This window comes from Phaethon lepturus, unplaced genomic scaffold (genome assembly GCF_000687285.1).
Source record: "Phaethon lepturus isolate BGI_N335 unplaced genomic scaffold, ASM68728v1 scaffold8991, whole genome shotgun sequence".
NCBI lineage: Eukaryota > Metazoa > Chordata > Aves > Phaethontiformes > Phaethontidae > Phaethon > Phaethon lepturus.
Window position 1 is genome coordinate 80,899 of NW_010515545.1, and position 21,149 is coordinate 102,047.

The 21,149-nt window shown below is 41.1% G+C and overlaps 1 protein-coding gene across 1 annotated transcript in view; it reads left to right on the top strand.

The window, feature by feature from the left end:
• The window catches only part of GALNT9 (polypeptide N-acetylgalactosaminyltransferase 9), a gene marked incomplete at its 5' end in the record, with an annotated part of 152,794 nt that overhangs the window by 80,892 nt on the left and 50,753 nt on the right, over positions 1–21,149 (top strand). The gene's annotated exons all lie outside the window — the stretch shown is intronic.

Below are 21,149 nucleotides of genomic sequence, written 5' to 3' on the forward strand. Positions count from 1 at the left end.
AAGTCAGTGAAACTAATGAGCTGATTTGGTAGGATACTGTTTGATAACCAAACTAATCCCCCTTAAATCTATTGTTTATTAAAAGATCATCATCTTGGGTATTCCACTATTGGCTTTTCCCTTTTCTAAATTCCATAGCTGGAAATATTTAAATAATTAACCTAAATGATTCTCTATATTGAGTAAGCAGTGCACAAACTGATGGGTATACCACATCTGTTGAAAATATTTAGGGCTCTGCAGCTCTTTTTTTAACACTTTTGTGTGTGTGTGTGTGTAAACTTCAGATTGGTTAGAGCTGCAACATTCTCCTTAATGGGGTAGCTTTGCGGTGAAGCCAATGCCTGTTTGCCAAGCTAGGGAGATTCTGGTTTGGTTGAGAAAAATCACCAGCTGTTCTGGGAAATAAAAGGGAGATGGACATGATTGCAGGCTTGTGATAGTACGGAAATAGATGGACACTTATATAATATCATCTTGTACTATATTTTTCAAAGATGACAGTTTCGCTGCAAGATGGATAAATACAGGACTGAATTCTTCTATGGACAAACAGTGCTATTTTCTTAGTGTTCACCAACCAGCTACTGAAGCTGGTGGGAGTTGTCTGTGAGCACCTAAAAGCTGATTTTGGCCAGGAATTTACAAAGTCAAATTGTGGGTGACCCCTACGTGGATGCGGTGCCCTTCACAAGCCCGGGCAGCTTGGCTTGTTAGCTGCATTCAGGCAAGCACCGCACCACCGCTCTGCCTCCTTGTATCCACGTGGATCCAGAGAGTGGTAGAGAGCCCTATTTTCATTTCAGCTGTGGTTCAGCTGTCCTTTTCCCAACCTGGAGGCAGAGATAAAGAAAAATAATGGTACTTTCTCCTGCAGCAAAGCTATGGGTGTGTCTGTGCCTGAAGAACACACCCTAAACTTGGGGTAGATCACGTTCATCTTTGCTGCACCTGGACATCAATTGGTCTCTCTGATCCATCGTACAGAGACATGTCCCAATAGTAAGAGAAATTCAAGCAATGCTTGAATGTAGAGAAAGACAGGGATCCTGTTAAGTGAGGGTCCCAAATTGTGACCCTGTAGCAAACTGCATGGTTTGCAGCATCATGTAGGTTTCCATCCTAGTGGGAGCTACAGACACACTTAATTATTTAGAAAGGGATCATATAAACATTAAAAGCCTAGTTTATGATTTGACCTAATGCAAGCAGTTTATAATGCATCTTTTTATAGCAAGGCATTAATCATTGCACTAAGGATCTCTCTCTTCCTCTGGTGCTCCACTGATAAGGTGAATGAATTGCTGTTCTTTTTATTTTGTACCCATCAACTGTAATGGTGGGTGGGAAGAGATCAAGCATTTATTTTAAAGGATACTCTGGTACAAATTAAATTCTGCTTCCACCATTAAGAATCCAAACAAATTAAATAAAAAATACGTTGCTACACTGACAACTGAAAGCAAAACTTTTTCTCTTTTATGGCCAGCATCAACTGGCCATACTACTTTATTCTCAGTAGCACTGTGATATACCTCAAAGGAGGGAATGTGCATCAGTTGATGAAACTTTTAGAGGTGCTCAAAGATTTGGCACCCCCCCACAATGACTTACCCAATTTGAGAGATCTTAAAGAAACCTACTATTTAAGAGGTCCTGGCCAGAGAAATCAATTAGAGATGTCCCTAGGTACCAGTGTGACAAATTCAGTCTATGGTGAATTCATATGATGGCTTAGTTCTCCGGCAGAGCTTAGCTGGACGTTTAAGGTTAATTGTGACCTCGGCTTGTACAGATGGGTCACAGGTAACTTTGGCCAGTTTTGGCAAGGGGCAACAGCATCGCCCTGGGAATACACAGTTCATCAGGATTGAAAAGAATTGTCTGAAAACAGGATAAAAGCTCAGATCATTTGTGTTCTCTGCTGTTGTGATTACATTGCTAATGGTGGCCAAGGTTCCTACCTGAAACCAGGCATGGGTTCCATACCTAGAAATGCAGTTCCACCTCTGGGCTTTGCAGAAATACTGTGTGTACTCTAAAAAAATCACGATGCAGATCCACTGAAATGTCTCTATGAAGAAATAAAGCTCGTTACCTAACGGACTTTCATACACAAGCTTTCATTATACTTTCCAAACTTATGCTATATGGTCTGGCTTTACTTTCTTTAAAAACAGATGAACTACATTTTCTCTGAACAGAAATGCTAATGGTAGATTGTTGAGCAGTGAATTCTTGACCTGATTTTATTACCTTTAGCTAATGAGCTTTAGATTCCTTTGAGCAGTCAGTGTTTTAAATGCAGATTCTAGGCTGGTATGTTGTAATGAAAATGTCACAAGGTTTATTTATAGCAAACTTTAATTCTGAATTCTGGACAATGCTTTTTACCCTGTGTCATTCATGAGGCCGGGCCCTTCGTTTTAGAGCGAAGAGGTAAGTAGATACCCCATTCTGGAGAGTTTCTCAAAATTTCAGGGTTTTTTCCTACATGCTGTGTGTAAAATACAAATGAAAATTGTACAAAAATACAGGTTAATAAAAATGTCTTATTTCTGTAAATCCAAAAATACTTCAGTTTTATTTTGACCTTTCCCAAGCTGTAATTTTTAGTATAAATTAATTCAGCCTCAAATGAAAAGTTTTAAAAGAAAGCCTTTCAGTTTGAAGCCATTTAATCACTTAAATGATGTTAACAAAAATTTACAGTTGCTGGCATCTGAAAATGTAGTGCACTCTGTCCTTATATATGCCTATTCACACTGGAGTGCAATAAATCAGCATTTGCAGCACAAAGTTAAAAGCTATTAAAATGTTTCTGATCAGTTCCACACTGAACTCTGCACTGCCTAAGGAAAATCCTAATAAGTGATGTAATCTACTGTTGTTGAAAGTTACTCTGTTACATAGGTTGCAAAGATCTCTCTGATAAATTTCCGAGGTCTCACCCTCCGGATAAGCTGTGTAAGTAAAGGTGTCCTCTTTTCCATCTCCAGTTTAATTTAGCATTTTTATAGGCATTTCCTAATGTAAAGAGTGTTAAGCTTGTAAAGTCAAGCATTAAGAAATCATGAAAGGATTGAATTCATGGTGCCTGGATTACATTGATTCGCAACTCCTTTGCCCCTTCAAGATAGGGATTGGAATAGTCTATTCTGTGGTGATGCGCATATATGATGAGCCAGGTCCTCTGCCTCTCTGAATGTTCAGCATCTCTTAATTCCAGCGGAGTTTCATTGATTCAAACAGGATGAGATTAGGCTTGACATTTGTATAAAGCCATAATGCGTTCTGTCTGGAAAAAGAGGCAGACCTAGTTGTAAGTGGGGATGCTCATGCAGGCATTAAATCCCAAGCTGCTGAACCCTGGAGTGTCCGAAGTGCCCACGAGTCCCCACTGCCCTCTGTGCCGAAGTGTGCCACTGCCAGTCCCAAGGAGCTACGCGGGGCGATAATTGCGTTAACGGCTTAGAGAAAGCTGTTAGCAGCCCTGGTTACTCTGGTCCTGTTCTGTGGCTGCATCCTCCCAGTAACTGGTGCTCGTGCCTCCGTGCAGTGAAGCAAAGAGATGCACTGCTGTCAGCAAACAAGAAAACCATGAAAAAGCAGATGAAGAGGACAGGCTGAATTGCAGTGTGACAGCCAGAGCCTGATGCCAGGTTTCAAATGTCTGATATCAACCATGTCTCAAACCGGAGGATTTTTCATGTAAAGGGTCTTCCCACACAAGAAACAGAGGAGTGTGAAAACAGTGTAAAGCAAAGCCAAACAGCTAAAAGATGGCCCTTGGCCTGTTCCAACTAAGTTAGAGTACTTGGGTTTTTCTCCTACTGGATCATTTATATAGTCTTCATTGTACTCTAAATGGGATGTACGATCTTGTCTCTGGGTAGAGAGTTCAACTCTGCAATTTCTTTGAACCAGAGTGTGCTTTTTTTCTCTTTTTTTTTTTCTCTTTTTATTAAACTGAAGATAACTGTAACCTTGAATGGAAAACAATGTTTTCATCAGAACATAGCGCAATGGTGCTCTAGCATGAAATTGCCAGCAAACTACAGGACTAGAGCCTGTGAATACCGTTAAAAACATTCTCTAAAGTGGGAGCATTGGAAATAGCTCAGAAAAGAGCATCTGGCCATTTGGCTTCAATATCTCTTTTTATTAAACTGAAGATAACTGTAACCTTGAATGGAAAACAATGTTTTCATCAGAACATAGCGCAATGGTGCTCTAGCATGAAATTGCCAGCAAACTACAGGACTAGAGCCTGTGAATACCGTTAAAAACATTCTCTAAAGTGGGAGCATTGGAAATAGCTCAGAAAAGAGCATCTGGCCATTTGGCTTCAATATCACATCATGCTCCATTGAGTGTAACATTTTATGTTACAAACTCTTTCATGTACTAGGTCATTATAAAAGCACAAGGCTAGAAATTTCAGAAAGAGATCAACAGCAATAGAACCGAGGAAAGAAAATGCTTCCTTAGTCTTTGCTGCTTTCTTCTCAGCTACTTTCTTGCAGGCTTAATATAAATCAAACACAGGTTCCCCCGCAGTGGCAAGTGTGAACTGAAAGAGAGGGAGAGGCAAAATGCAGAAAACTTGAGTGTGCTAATTGTGTTGAGATTGAAGTAGGTTTTGCTTGCCTAATGATGAGACTGAACCAAAAGCCTAGAGATGAGCTACAGCTGGTCAGAAACTTTCTGGTACAACGTATTTTCTATTGCAAAATAACAACTCATCCAAAACTCCAAATGTTCTGTAGAACTCTCAATGTTGATGCTGATTACTGAAAGTCTGGCTTGGGCTGTTGTGTACCCAGATGTGCCTAACTGTCAGTCCTTAGCGGGGTGCTCAGTACACCTGGCAAAAGGTTTCTTTGAGTTTTTCGGAAACATTTTGAATCTCTTTCAGAACTCTTAAAGTACTGTGGAAAACATCTTTCCACTCGAAAAATGAAATGCAGAAGTGTTTCAGGATACCAGCTGTTCCCAGAGCAGGGAGATGCCTGTTTTCCAATTGACCTTTTCATTAGCTCCCCAGGTGGTTCTTGTTTATCTCAGGATGAGAGGTTTAATCTGACCCACTAGGAAGCATAGAGGGCTCTTAGGTTGGTAGGAGTCCTTTCACCCTGAGCTTCTGTAGTTGGAAGAAAGCCTTGGTTTGGGATGGTGTCCTGTGTGGCGGTCCCTGACCCAGATTAGCAGCCTAAGTCCTGGAGGAGCAGCCAGGGTTGAGAGACCCACAGCCCAAACTGCTGCTCTTGGCTCTGACCAGGGCTCCTATGTGTGGTTGTGTTGCTGGACGGGTTTTCCCAGGCACCATACTCCAGGCAAACCGTCTCATTGGAGAAAATGTACTTCAGCCTTAGAGGTGAGCTGTCAGTTTTATGAGACCCTCTAGTCTTGAGATGGGGTTGCAGGCATCAAAATATATAAACTATCAGCTCTTGCTTAGGTGTTACCCTTGTTGGAAAATTTGAGTCACCATTATTTATGATGTTAAACAGAGGCATATAAATCCTTCCAGCTGGCAAGTGGAAGCATTCTTGTCATGCGAGCTTGAGGAGGACAGAGCTGGTCTTTGAGTTGTGGGTTTGGAGTGGGAAAGTGTCATGGAGTTTAGGTTTGTTTGGTTGTGCTTTAATTTTGCCTGGAAAACTTTGGGAGGTAATATGACATATTTTACTGTGTCTTTTGCAGTCTGCTAAAGAAATGTCTAACTGACTAGTAATTATCCTTGCAATAGTGTTGCCTGAATAGAGCAAAGCATGTTGAGCTGACCTCTGTGATGGAAGCCTCCGACCTGAGGAGCAGAAGCAGGGAATGAGTAATGCGTGTACCTGTGTCATTGAATAAAGGTTCACTCCTCAGTGCCAAAAAATTATACTGTTATCTTCATTGTGTGTAACACACAGAAATAAAAGCAACTTAATGCTGTGAAGAAATGATGAAAGAGACAAATTATTTTCTGTTGAATGTAGCAGAAGATTAGCCACCAATGAGAAATTTTTAATGTAAGTCTTCTGTAAATTTGGTTTTAATGGCCTGTATAGTGCAATGGAAATATTCACAATAAAGGAGCCCCTGGACAGGGCAGCTGTGTTGTATAGCAGGTCAAGCACTTGGCTGGGGAATACTTGCCAGCTGCATGATCTTGAGGAGTGTGTTTCCTACCCTTCCTCTTCAGTTTGCCCATCTGCGAATGGCAATGATAACATTCACTGTATAGTGGGCAAAACAATATACAGAATGGTAAAGTTGTCATCTCTAGAGTGGCAGAAAAAGTCCTCTGAAAGGAGTGCAGAAGAGCTCTTACTATTTGTGTTGCAGTTAACGTTTCAGAAAGGCGCTACTAGCCAGGCACCTTGCAGGAAGGAGGCAGGGAGAGACGATTTGCCCACCAAAGAGCTCAGGGAGGAAGGAGACCAGGCATAGAGGGCACAGAGCAGGGAAACAGATCCCTGTTCAGCTGAGCACAGACAGAAGATGCACAGGTGTGAGTGTCTGTGGGCAGGATGGAAGTCCTTGGCACAGAGTCAAAACAGCAAGCAGATGAGAAGTTCATCTGTTGCCACCTAATCTTCCTCCTGTGAGTAAACCCTAAAATACTCTCCCAAGCCTGCTTCAGTTCTATGATTTCTTCCTTTTTGGTACTGGTGGCAGTGAGCATTTGATTGCAGTCATGTTGTAGAAGGACACTGGTCATCATTTGTGCAAACAAACAAAGTAATAAAAAACCCACCAAAAAATTAAAAACAAAAAAATTGCTCATCCTCCAGAGGCATATCATTTCCTTTGATTCAGTGTTCTGTAAAAGCTTTGGGGGAATGTTTCATGGCAGTATTTTGGGACATGACGTCTGCAGTAATGTATCTTTCAATCATATTGGCTGCCGGGAGTTGGGAACTTGGTGACACCTATTTGCCACATTTGTTCTGTACTATTTTTCATCAGTATTGTGGACCTGAATTCCTGCTTTGCTCCTGCACAAGTAAATTAAGTCATTTCAGTATGGAAGGAAGGAAGTGAAAAAAAATTCTGATAAAATATTTAAAGTCTCCCTTAAAGAGTTCCAAGAGTCTCTCTCTCAAATTTTGTTTCCTACATAGAAAAAATGGGGAAACAGGTGGGCTGAAATGCTCTATTAGCACGTTTATTGTAACTTAGAGCTCTGTACGTAGTTGCACTGCTTGCATACTGCAACTACTCTAGAGCCATACAGACAAATTACCTTTGCATCCTCATATGTCATTGTTTCTCTTCCATGAACATTAGATCGCATGGCAACGTTAGACATATATAGAATGTGCACAAATGCATTGGTCAAAATGCCAATTGCTTTCCACTGTTAACTTTCTTCCAACATAACAGAAAGGTGTCAGCTATTTAAAAGAAAGGAAAACAAACACAAAACGGCATATCTGTCATTTCTATTTGTATTCTAGGCTTAGAAAAGGCAGATCTCGCTGAAAAATCATATTTAGTATGACATACAGAATTTATAGTGTGAGAAATGCAGCCAAGGAGAACCCAGAGAAGCATCAAAATACGTCTGCAAATCTGTTAGATGCAACTGGATATTACATATTCAAGTGTTTTGACTGTAATAAAATAATCTGTTTGCATGTTTCAGTGAAACTGCAGCAGCATATTTCTACCTAAAATGCCACTTAGATTTCCTCTGCATCTCTAATAGCATGTCATTTACACAAATATCTTCCTATCAGCAGAAAAACAAACGATTCAATAACTGCAAAGCATGTCATGCCCATAATTCCTAGCACACTCTGGGGGAGCAAGTAAATAAGTATGCCTCCATTTAGCCAAGGGGAAACTGAGGCAGAAGGCTTTAAAAATGTCCTCATGAGGCATCTGAGAGTCATTGAACGGCAGAGCCCAGGTTCGAACTATTTTAAATAGACTTTATCATGTTTCTCTACTAATTGCTCTGAATTCGAAGCCTGAAATGATCACTGGAGGAGGTTACAGCACATGCATGCGTTAGAGGAACTGTGCTTAAAATTCCTATGTTCCTTTAGGGCATGATTGAGTGAGGAGAGGACAAGGATGATGGACTTCAAAAGGAATAAGCAAGCTCTAAAGCCTGTTCCTGAGGAGTGTGCGAGCACATTCAAAGCAAGTCTCTTGAGATCTGTTTTTTCGGTTCCTGTTTCCAGTTGGTTTTGCCACGTTGTGCTGGCAGGTACCTAGCGGGTTGCAGTGTTTCTGATACATCTTCTGATTGCCCTTTGTGGATGGATCACCGGCCGCTGCCGCTGTGCCCCCGCGGGGAGGGAAGGTGGTGTTATTTTCTGTCTCTCCCTTCGCCTCCCCTTGACTCGCCGTGAGCGGCCCACGTGCGGGCCAGCCTGGCAGCGGTCTGGCGAGGGCAACCGAGGGTACCTGCTTGTGCTACTGCAGGCAGACACGCATCATGTTCCTTCTTCGCTCCTTTCCCTTGCCCTTTTTACCCCGCAGCAAAAAATCCATTGATTTCTGAACAGTCATACAGTGGGAACGTGCAGGTTCAAGCTGCACCAGCGCACGTGCTGGATCGACTGGTGGGTCTGTGACCGCTGTGCTGATAACGGTGCCATTTCCCCCGGTCTCCTAGCCCTCTGTCTGTGGTTCAGCCTTTTGTGCTCAAGGTTCAGGCGTTTGTTGCCCTGACATCATGCTTTTAGCCCGGAGGCACTGTTCTGCCAGACCCAGTGAGCCTCAGAGAGCTGCTGACAAGTTCGGCTCCAGTTAGCTGCAGTTCAAGGTCAAATGGGACTTTAAAATATGAATAAATGTCAGGGTTTGCTGGTACATCGATCTCAGTCTTTTTGATTACTGCCAAATCGCATGAATAAATTAGCCTTGACAGGTGCGATAAATTGTATAGACTACTGATCTCAAACAGTAAATGTTAAAGAAGGACGTGGGAGGCGTGGAGAGGAAAATACCCTCTGCAGATGCTTGTATTAAATGAGGTGAGTTTTGATACAGTGCTCTGGGGGTGATCTTCAGGCAGGAGGAGGCCTTTTGTTCATTTGAGATTCTGTGCCAAGCTGGGGCACGTCTCCTACTGAAGTATTGATTTCCTTTGTCAGAAGGAGTTTGGGTTACCGTGCGTTGTGAAGCGAGAGCGCGTCGGCTGCCTTTTCCACCAGCTGCCCTTCCTAACCAGGGTGGCTTTCAAGCGGCTTGGTCTCAGGCTGCCCGGTTCCCAAGAGTGGACATAGACAAATAGGTCTCTAACTAAAATAAAACGAAAGTAGAGGGCACTGGAAATAGCTCCTCATACGCTGTTCAGTATACTGAACACTGTCAAGCCAGAGTTCCTTCGCTTGTCAGGTCTTTGCTTTGCAGGGACTTCTTACTTTGTAACCAACACAGACATGCAGAGGAACTCGCGTGATTTATAGTACATGCTTTCTTCCCTATGATTTCCTGTGTAACTTGGCTGAGATTTTTCCCTTCTATGCACAGTTTAAATATTAGCCATATCAATCACTGTTTGTTTTTAAATAAGCAATTGTTGTCTTTTGTTGATTGCAAAATGAGCACGTGAAAAGAATTTGAGAATAGTGTTTTTTTCTGATACCACTTAGTCTAAAAAATCAGATATTACAATGATCTCCAATATAAGACATATCAGAAAGCCAGACTTTTTGTCATGAACATGTAGACTTGTTCTTTTCTATGTACTGTTATCCCCTTAATTAAGCATGCCCTCTTTCTGCAGCATCACACACACATCGTGTCTCCCATCTTGATAACTCATCTCTGTGTGTGTGTGTGTGTGTGTGTATAAGTCTGTGTATACATATTTAAATGCATATAGAAGTCATGGACTAGTGCTCATATGGGGCCATTCCTCCTCTCAGGGCTTCTGTGAAATAGTTGGATTTATGCTGAAACACACTAAACTTCATAGTACAGTGAGTCAAAAATGCACAATTTCAAATACAGATGCATTTTTTTCTCCAAAAGCAGGAACATATGGAAGGGCTATATTTTGTAGTGTTAATTTGTAAAAGAATTAAAGGGAGAAACTTTGGTTTGGCTTCAATCAATTTTGCAAAATGAAAGCAGAACAGTCTTTAAATTAGGCAGACTTTAAATTTTCATTGTGAACATTCTGCATAGCTCCAATTGTCTTAACCATAAATATACTATCATCACTTTTGCACATAAATTATTCCATTAATATGCATAATCAATAGCATATGTCTAACTTAAAAGGGGCTATCATAAGTCTGTTGTTTGTATGCCAAACTGTTTAGGTGCTGTGATGAACTGATACACTCTCAATATATACGTAGTATTAGAATGGAAGGGGTTACAAAAAAGGATTTTTACTTGTATAGAAATGCCTCTATTTATGTAGAAATACGGGAATGTAGACAGAGGTTGAGAGAGAGAAGGCTGGGAAAGAGAAAGGGTCTGTCGTATCACAAGAGCTTCACCAGATGGACGGTCTTCATCATGCACCGTGCGTGGGGTCAGAGTGTCAAGAACAGTGATGAGAAAAAGAAGGTAGAATGGGGTGTGTTGACAAAAAGGAGGGTCAGCCACAGTGCTGAGTGTTAAGAAGCAAATTGCCTAATAAGAAGGATTTTGAGAATGGTAGAAGCTCTTCAAAGATTAGCCAATGCAGGCAGGCGGCTCCAAGCCTCAAAATGTGTACTTTTCTGATTACTGGTATTATAGAAAAAAATGTGTACAAAGCAGTCGGGAAGAGGATGGAGATTATATTCTGAGAGCCAGGGAAGTATTGTGCCCAATTCAGGAATCGGGTAAAGAAGCTGTTAAAGTAAATAGATAAGAGAAAAGCGTCAATATTTCTAGAACTGGGGCTGCTTGAACACATGCCAGATGAAACGCGAAGGGATTTGTTTGTAAGGGTCAAAGCACCTTCAATCTAAAAAGCTGCACAGATTATTAAGGATATTCTTTTGCATGCCTACAAAAGCACTTCCCTCTGTTTCCACTCACAATGTCCATTGTTTTCAGATCTTGTAAACATTAATTCCCAAACAGTAAACCTTTAAAGCTTCAGAGTAAGACAAAAGATGAAACCTCAGGGACTTTATTTTGTGCCATACAATATCCTATTGTGAGAATAGAGTCACATGATAAATTATAGCTCTGTCATTTGTATACATTGCACTGCTCTGCACCCTCCCCAGTAACCCACCTGTCCAACCAAAATGCCACTTTTATCGGTAAGTTTAAATTTCACTTACATTTAATTTTTGCCTTGTAAAAAAATTTTGTGAATTGTTCTGTGGCACTGGGAGGAGGCTGGGACTTCTTGCAAACTTTACTACAATCCAAAACAAATAACTCACCCTTTTAGCACTGTGACAAATCCTTAAAGCATGCACAAAAAATAATATATCCTTATCCTCATTGCCAATGCATTTTTTTTCACTCTTTTATAGTAAATATAAAGAGATCAGAATTTATTACTTCAAAAAAGGCACACCAGTCTCAAAAGTCTGAAAAAGTCACCTCCACCAGACCAGGAAAGACAGCTGCATTTTTCTTTCAGCTTTCATATTATCTACGTTGTATGGAAACTTGATCACTGAAACATTGTCTTCCCATACAACACAGATATTAGCAGTTCATGCATATCTGCTAGGTATGTGATGATTCTCTATGGATTTTTATTAAAATATCACCTTCAGTAAGTAATTCCTCTGAAGACCTGGATCTAATTGTATCAGCTATTAAATATATTTTATGCGGTCAGGTGTCAGCTCTCTAATAGACACATGCAAAACCTCTGTGAGCTGTTCATTCTTAAACATCTAGTTTGACCTATCAATTAGAAATTAGTTATAATATGTCTTGAAATTTTGTTTAAAATTAGATTCAAAATTCCCAAGGCAAAATGCCCTTAAGCAGGGACAACACCCCCAGAAAACAACATGTCGAATGGAAATTCAGAGAGCAAATCAGGTTGTTTTATACTCAGCTACTTGTTGAAGGCATCAGTGCCCTAAGTTTTAGCATGAATCCATGTTTGTTTGCAAACATGTGCAGTTGCTTTAAGATCTGCTATGTCTAGAGCTGGTTCTAGCGCCCACCTCCAAAGTCTTCCCTTTAAGAACAGGCTATGGATCTTGAACATCTTTCTTTGTCAGACTGGAATCTTGCCTGATGCCTGGAGTTTTGTCTTTGTGATTTGATGTATCCAGCAACTTGCCAATAATGCATTTATTTTCTCAGTCAACTGTAGTAGACTGTTGTGTATTGAACTAATAGTTCAATATTATTTGAACTGCCTCCATCATCTTAGAAATTTTGTTAGCTGATTATTCAGTTCAGTGAGTATGCTGCTTTCCCTTGTGTCTCCTCCCTTGATGTCTATGACACATGAATTATGAGGTGGGAAAAAAAGTCAGGCTTAACCTATAAAAAAGAGAAGAGAAAATAACTGATAGAAATCTTAAAAAAACCCAAACCCTCTAGATGAGAAACCATAGGAGTGAGATAAGGCAAGCAAGCCTTATGGGGGTAGTGATTAAGCAGTTGTGGACTGAGAGCAACTGAAATGTGAGAATTTCGCAAAGGGCCAGAAGGCAACTTAATGATGTCCAGGACACTGTAACTAATAACTTTTTGGGCGAGTGCGTGGAGAATGGGACATGTCAAACCAAACTTTGACAGGCATCTCCTGAAAGAAGAGGACAGGTCTTGGTAGAGTCAGTTTTGAAATCACCTATGGTTGTACTAGCTGCTTCAGATGAACCTGACCTGTCCCTGAAGGGGAAGGAGGTATGAATATAGATGATGGAGCCAAGCCCTGAGTGTTCTGCACTGAGCACCCAGAATATTAGGCCAGACCTGGTATAAACTGAATCAGTCCATTAACTTCCCTACCTTGCCATGCAAGCAACAAAGGCATTCTTCTGTCTCCTCCTTCCCAGCTCCTTCCTAGGACATTTTTTAACTTGAGAGTCAATGTGTTTTGCTTCTAGAGTCATGCTGAAATATTCTGCTCCGGGTTGCAGTGGAAGTAGGAAGTGAGTTTTAGAAAGCAGAATTTGGACCCAGGTTTGTGTCACCCTGTGCCCAGCTGCAGCTCTTGGCATTGTCTGTGCTTTCATTTACACTGGTAACTCATGGTTGTCTTCAGCAGCTAAGGGAAATGTGGTTCATTTTTCTTGTTCCTCATTAATCTGTATTCAGTATCTCATCAGGAGGATATAGTGATGTGCAAATGTGGTATAAGTTACTTTCTCTCCCTTTCCAGTCCCTCTGCCTGCTTTAATTAAGCGTAGCCTGTTGTCCATCTTGCTGAAGCAATTTCCTGTCATGTCAAATGTCAAAGGCAGTTTCTACATGAAAAAAATAGCAAATTCTAGCACTTAAGATGTTTCTTAGACCTTCACAGAAAACTTTTCATTCTGCATACCTTGCAGGTCACTGATCTTTTTTTTCTTTTTTTTTCCCCAAAGCAAGCAGATAGGGAAGGATAGTGCAATCTAGCATTTTAAGTTTAAAATTTAGCCATGAGTCAAGACACTGATAAAGTAAGAAATTGAGGTGAATGTGACAGCAAAAGAAAGGAGGAGTGATGATATGGCAACCTGAGTGAATTTCATCTCAAAAGGTAGTTTAAAGATACCATAATCTTTTCCTTAGCCTTTTGGTAAGTCAAGACAGGGAAAAACCTTCCTTCAGCGGCATTACCTGAATGTCCGCACCCTCTTAGATATGAAGAAAGTGCTGTGATTTAGCAGAACAGAAACCCCTTAAATAACAAACTGGAATCCATGAGCCTGCTAGAGGTTGCATGATAAATCTTTCAACCTGCTGTATATTGACCTCCTTAAATTGTGATATACAGCAAAATGGAGTACCCAACCCAGTTTGAAAGATGTTTATGCCTTCCTGCTGTGCAGGGTGAGGGTGGGATGGATTTCTGCTCGAAGTGCAGGGGCACAGCAGCTACCAATTTTAATTTACTGTAGATCTGAATGGCACTTGTTTTCAAAACAACTCTGGTAAATCCAGTGCTGGTTTGTACTTGTTACCACATTAATAAGGATTTGACACACTAACCCTCTCCCTTTCATGCCTTAATTTCTGCACTGTTTCTGCTTCTGTCACTGTGAGGGCTGCGTGCAATATTTCCTCATTAACGTAGATTCATTAAGTATTCAATAAAGACTATTTCTGTCCTGTTTTTTTGCCACTGGTGCTGGTATCCCCTGCCCAAAGCAGGTAATGAAGGGCCTGAAGAGTCTAGATGTGAATGGCTGCTAACCACATCCCTATTTATCTCTAGATACTTTCACAACAGTGTCTGGAGTAAAGAACAGATCCACTGTCAGTTCTGCCTTATAGTGTTCTGATGTAGAGAACCAAACCGGGAGTAAGGAAGGTGTAAATGTAACCACACTGGTCGTATGTCAGGCCCCAGGGTGAGAACCATGCAAACAAGATGCAGAGGGAGGTACACGTTTGCCTTTGGTGCTCAGTTTTCGATGCTGGAAGGCAGGTGCGGTGCGCAAGCAGCACTCGTTGCATCTTCTCTAGGGCACTCCTCGGGGTTTGGACATTTTTGTCCCCATGGAGCCGGTAGTAGAGGAAGTGTTTCATGAGGATAGTGGAGATGAGCTGCTACTCAAGTACATGAGACAAATCGACAGGACCAAATCATCTTGAGCTGTGCAGGGGGATTATTATTATTTCGGATAATTTTCCCACCTTGCTTCAGCTTTTCTTCCTAATTCCTGTCTTTCTGGTGAGTCTTTAGGCCTTTTCTCCACTTTCTGCTTTCTGCTCTTGCCAATGTCTTATTCATCACTTTCCTATCCCTCCACCATTCCTGGCTCCACTCCACCAGGTCTTAATGTTCCACACTCTCATCTAGCTGTGGCAGTGACTTACAAGCTCAGTGCTGGTGTGGACACCAGACCTCTTAAGTCCCTAAGCAACTCCCAGGAAAACTCATAATTGTCTTTTACAATGGATGTTCAAAGTAAGGGAAGCATTAGAGGTTTGAGGAGTTGTTGCTTAAGAGAAGCCTAGACTAGATGAGAAAGAGAAAACCTATTACTCAGGGTAGAAAAAAAAAAAGGCACCTTTTTAATAGCAAGACCAATTAACCAGGGATCCCCCCTGTGACATGAAGTGATACCGTAAAGGAAACATTTTAATTTGAACAGCAATTAATTCAGAAGAAGAGAGGCTTATGTTTTGCAGGAAAAAATGGCCATTGTTGATCACAGAGCTTTCTTTTGACTTCATCTCTGACTGTAGAAAGATGATGGAGTAAAGACTTCTAGAGATGCTATGCATTTGAAAGAAAAATTTGAAGGCTGCAACAGTGACCTCAGGAATTTAACCCAGAGGCAAATGCAGATAAAATCAGATTAATGGGTCAAAGCAGGGCCAGCCTCAGATGCACACGGAGAAGTCTCCGCAATCCTCAAGGTCTTGAGAACTAATCCTGTTCTGAGATTTGTCTACCATATCCCTTACTCCTCTGTTACCTTTTGCCTGACTGACTCTCCTACTTCATTGGTCTCTCCTTCTCTGTGTGGTCACTTGTTCTCCATACTGCCTTTTTTCTTTTCATCCATTCATCCCCCTAGGTATTTGGACAAAGTAGCTAGAAATGATGTCATGCTAATGAGAATCCAGCATTGCTTTTCAGCAGTCTGATGAAAATGGACCTTGAGGCACCACAGTACACAAGGATCAGATTGCCTAAAGTGGGCACAGTTTTAGTATAAAAATAACTGTAGGGTGTAGAAGTGGAACAGAAAACAATATTTAAAGTTTATACAGTGCCTTTATATGTATCCATAAATCCTGGATATTGTCAGAGATAGGCTAGATGGGTCCCTTTCCATATCCATTATAGCCGCATTGTTTAGGGGTGGTCTTAATGCTTATAACTGCTTGTTATTATAGACAGACTGATTTGGTTGATTAATGTGGATGTTTCAGCTTATGTGCATGAGTATTCCCAAACTAGTCAGGTTTTTTTGCAACAACTTGGCTGTGGTGGCATCAAGCTGTGGCTCACACTAGCTGTGCCAACTTATGGTTTTTGATTCAGTCAGTCTTTCCTCTAACTTGGAACTGAAACGTCAAAGTATCTTTTTTTGTTTGTTTGTTTAAGCAATCATTTATGAGTTTGTATTGGGTTTGCATCAGTAAAATGTTGCAGAGGAATGTCTTAGGGACCAGCTCCTGTAGATGTTCAATTTAATGGGGTTTGAACACCTGAACAAATAGATGTGCACAGACTGCCTGCGTGTAAAGCTCTTTTTTCACTGAGTGGTCATATTTGTGGTTAAATAATTCTGTGTACACGCTGTGATGCTGCTGATATTCAATAGTTCTCATTTCGTTGTGTGAAGAGTTTCATCCAGTTGATCAAGGAGTAGATGAAGTTCTGTATGAGTTTGGCCAATATCAAACTGTTTAATAATTTTGTCACAGTCATATATTAACAATAAATGGCCAGTAAATTATCAGCAATGCACGAATTTGTGAAAATGCTGCTCAATTTGTCAATTACTTGTAAATTGGAAAATAGCCACATGTATTCTAAATGATTGGTATCACTAGTCTGAGACACACTGTTTAATATTTGCAGCTATCCTTTTGTTTCACATGTATTTAAAAGGTGACTCTTTTGGGTGTCCATCTTAATGGACCCTGGGTTCCAGAGAACATAAGCCTTGCATTTCGGGGAATTTAACTCTCTGTCAACTTGGCTGCCCAACAATAGGAGCACTCTGTCACCACTCTTTCTTAGTAATTGACAGTCAGTAAGGCACTCTAGGGTGACAATATTTTTCTACATATCCTTTAGCTAGGTTCGAGTGACATCCATGTATTGGCTTTTGATGCCAAACACTCCAGAAAGTCATTTATAAGACTGTCTACATCTCAGACTAGTTCAAGATGAAGTGCTAGATGTCATTAACTGTGACAACATGGTATCTAGATTTCCAGCCCAAATTTTAGACTTATATGTAGTGTACATTCTGCTGTATATGGGCATCAGGAATCAAGGAGTCTGATAAATTGCTGTTGGGGTTCATTTTCAGAGTAGTGTCTAGCAATGTAGCTGGGCAATTTCCATTAATATTAATAGGAATTTAGCAGCTAAATCTCCTTGAATAACTTTTAGAAAATTTACCCTTACGTTTCAATAGGCTGAGCTGTGTTTTGAAATTCCATTTGGGAAGGGGAATGTGATAGATATAATAATGAGGGATACGCAAAAACCAGTAGGATGCATATTTCTACATGACACTGAAGCTTACAGTACTTTTAAATCAGAGCATCCTAGAATACTGTTAATGAAATCCCCCTTAACCTTAAGGAGTAATTTTTCCTAAGTGATCCACAGGGGATTTGGCTGTTAAATTTCCATTAACAGTAATGGGATTCACAATATTACAAAGCAAGTTCACCACTAGCCATGCTGAAATTCTACCCCATGTGGCAATTAATCATGCCCATTGGGCTCATTAATGGAAATATGAGGCAAATTATCTGGCTAATCATGATATGTGATCAATTGGCTCTCCTGCAATAATTGATTGCTGGCTAGTTAAAGCCAACTCACCGTTTTAGTATTTTATAGTCGCATGATGAAAGACGGGGTGTCCCTGTCATGGTTGTAAATGCCAAGGCATCTGCAGCTCACAGATAGCAAGTAGCAGGTGCTCCTTGTGTTTTCCTGTCTTTCATTCCTAGCGTAACATTTTTCCAGTTTCCTTCTGACTCGCATCCCTCATGTCAGGGCCCGCAGGTGCTTCCCACAAGGAGCATTCTTCCCCCGTTGCCTTTACCAGGGCGTCCCTCGTGTGCTGCTGGGGCTTCTGCATTTTCTCATTCTGCCCAGACTAGGGACTTCATGTTTGCTTACCTCACTCCCTTCTCTTCTGGGAATCTGCATTTTCAAGCTGTGTTACGAAAATGGATAAGCTATTTGGAGTGGTGTGGTTGTGCCGGAATGTGTTCCGCAGCAGCCTTGGCTCTGGCCTTTAACCTATTATTCTGCTACCTGATAGCAGAGACTCATTTACCACATTTTGCTTGAATTGTTTTGCAAGGAGCATTCTCCAAGGTTGTGGGATGGTTGGCTGTAGCATGCCAAAGTCATCCGTCAAATTGCTGGAAGGAGAAGAACCGCTTTATCATATCAGCTAAAGAGTTCACGCCTCACTGTTACTCAAATGTTAAAGATGGGAAACTACAAAACTAACTCTCTTTTTAATGCTTGGTTAAACCTAAGCGACTTGATTCAGTTGAGAGCTTTTTTCTCACTGGCATTCTGTAAAGGCTTAACATACCACCAAAATGCAGCCTTAGCTAGGCTGCAAACTCAATTCTTCAGGATAATCTTTGATGTACATTAGAGTATTATGGTTAAGCTAACTGGCAAACATGCAAATCCAGGAGTGCCATGCAAAATCCATAGCGGTTCTTCAGGCAGAACACTAATTTATAGCCACGCTGCATGACTCTTGTCGGCTTCCTAATGAATTCTCTGGTGTGCAGAGATGCACTAAACAACAAAGATGAATACTGGTGCGCGGAGGAGCATAATACAGATTTATAGCCTCAACAGGATATGGTGTACAGATGTTTTGCATATAACAAAGATTGGTTTATGAGCTTTTGCAAGCAGGGGTATCTGTATTCTAACCAAGGACTGTTTTTCAATGGAACTTGAAATGAATAAAGCAACAGGAAACTCTCTTAAATACATTTTGGCACCATCCAAAGAACAGTGTCTTCTGTGTATCCCACTATACATGTGTTTCATCTCTTGAGAGCTTTCTGATGGCATAGGTTGGGCATTAAAAGGGGAGAATCCTCAAGATCACCTGACCAACTTTGAAGCAGAGATGTCATTGAAAATAAGATGCTTACAAGAGCACTTAGGCAATTTTTAAAATCCCTCCCAGAATGTGTATTAAGTTAGCCAGGCACCAACATATTGAATAGCCTTTCATTGCCCTGCTCTGTCATTTGGCACAGAAACAGTTAGTACCTTATTAATTTTTATATATTCAGAAGCCTATTTCTGCAGAAGTCTTGATTTTCTTTTTTTTTCTTTCATACTGGGGAAAATAAAACAAACTGCTTCTATTATGCTATGTTTCCATGGGGAGCCTTACTAATGTACATAATATACAACAGCTGATGGCAAGTGATGATAAGTTGCTTATACCACTGGGAGCTCTGGAATGAGTGGTTTACAAAGCCGGGTAAGTAATGTAAGTCCATAAACAAGACACTCCACGGAGCAGCAGAGTGACAGAATTTTGGCTTCAAGCTTGAGGCTGTTTGGCTGGTATTGGAAATCCATATAACATCCTTCCTTCCTGGCATCTGCTACTTTGAGAAGGTTCACTTCATTACAATAACAAATTTCAGTTAAGTATGATTGCAGTCTGTGGCCTGTTCGATGGATGGCCTTACTGGAGCATCTTGTAACTTGGGCTCACCCTAGTGGGTGCTACAAGACAAGGCCTCCATGGTGGTTTGTTACTCCCTGACTCGAGGCAGGGTGCATGTACTGATTTGTAGTTCATGCCGATGATCTTTGTAGCCTTTCTGATCAATCCAACCTAATTAAAGGAGTAATTCTCAGGGTTTAGGGCCGGTTTACCTTTCCAAGATGGTATGAATGCCTGCAGCTCAACTAATAATGAAGGAACATCTTAGGGCCAATTAAGTGAAAATGAATCAGTAGAGCCTATTAGACTTGATAAAGTTCAATAAGAGATGGAGCAAGTGAATTTTTTCCTTGTTAGAAACTCGGCTGTTTTATGGAAAGTTAGAAGCGGCTTCTCACACACGAATGTCAGGGTCTGCACTCCTGAAGGCAGTCCATCTCCTTTAGTTTCAGCCAGCATGCTGATGGTTTCCTAAAACAGAGCTGTACTTAGAGCTTAGGCATTCGGAACAGCCTATATGTAATATTTTTGTGGATGTTATTTTAGTGAATGTTCTTGCGGATCAGCCCTCGTCTATGAAAGGATTCTATTAATAAAACCAGCTGTGGAACAGGAAGACAGAATGGTGTTATTAGTAACTGCAAAACCCTTTCAAAGCACTATTCATCATCCAAATAATTTACTAAATGGTTTCTGAGAAGAACTATTAATTAACTGGCAAGAATGAGCCACGTTAACATTTGTTTATTGTACTATGCCTGTTGGCCTTGTGGGCTTCAACTAGAAGAGAAATTATTTGAGAAACAGAGGGGCGAATTTTATCACAATTATTCACACTGTGAAAGCTGATTTGGATTCAGACCAGATGCAAAGGTGCAGTGCAGTTTGAGACTCGGTGTTTGAGACTCAGTTCTGCCTTCCTGTTGTCCCAGTTGATTCCCACTCCACTGAGCAGAAAGCCCTCCAGTACAACTCCTTTCTTCCACAGCAAGAGCAGAGATGGGCCCTGCTGCACTGTTACATCGAGGCTGAATAAACGGGCTTCTCCCTGAAGCACCACAGAGCACCTGTGGCTCTGCAAAGTTGAAGGCACACAGTCATTTGTGGGTGTTAAGCAGTTCTGGTTTTGTTGCACCCGGTCTGCAGATGTATTCCTTCCAGTGCTCCCCAGAGACCCAGGTGCCACCAGCTGAGTCCAACAAGTGGGGTGTTCTATATCACAACCACACAGGATGCTCCCGTGGCAGCAGGAGCCCACTAAAGGTGAAGCTTTTCATTTCCTAAGGTTTGTTGGCAGATCTAGGTGTCCAGACACGTTAGACCACAAGCTCCTCATCTTGGTTATACAAACACAGATCTCCCGGTTGAGGCTTAAGTTTGGAGCAGAGACCATGTTTTGGCTTTTCTCCCCTGCCATTGAGTTCTTAGCATTCACCCATTTTACACTGTTCAGCTTTTGTTTTGTTCCTAATTTTTTGTTTTAAATATATCTGACAATATTTTTCTACATCCCAGAAGCAAATTGTTCTTGTAAATAGTGAACTGTGGGAGCTGCTGCTGTCTTCGCTAGAGGTGCAGGCAGACAATCTACTTCTGGCGAGGGCTCAGTCCATTAATTGCGTTCTTGCAGAATGAATTTGCACAAAGGCTTGTTATTTATGGCTAAACTCCATGGAACCAGAATGTAACATAAAATCTGGAATT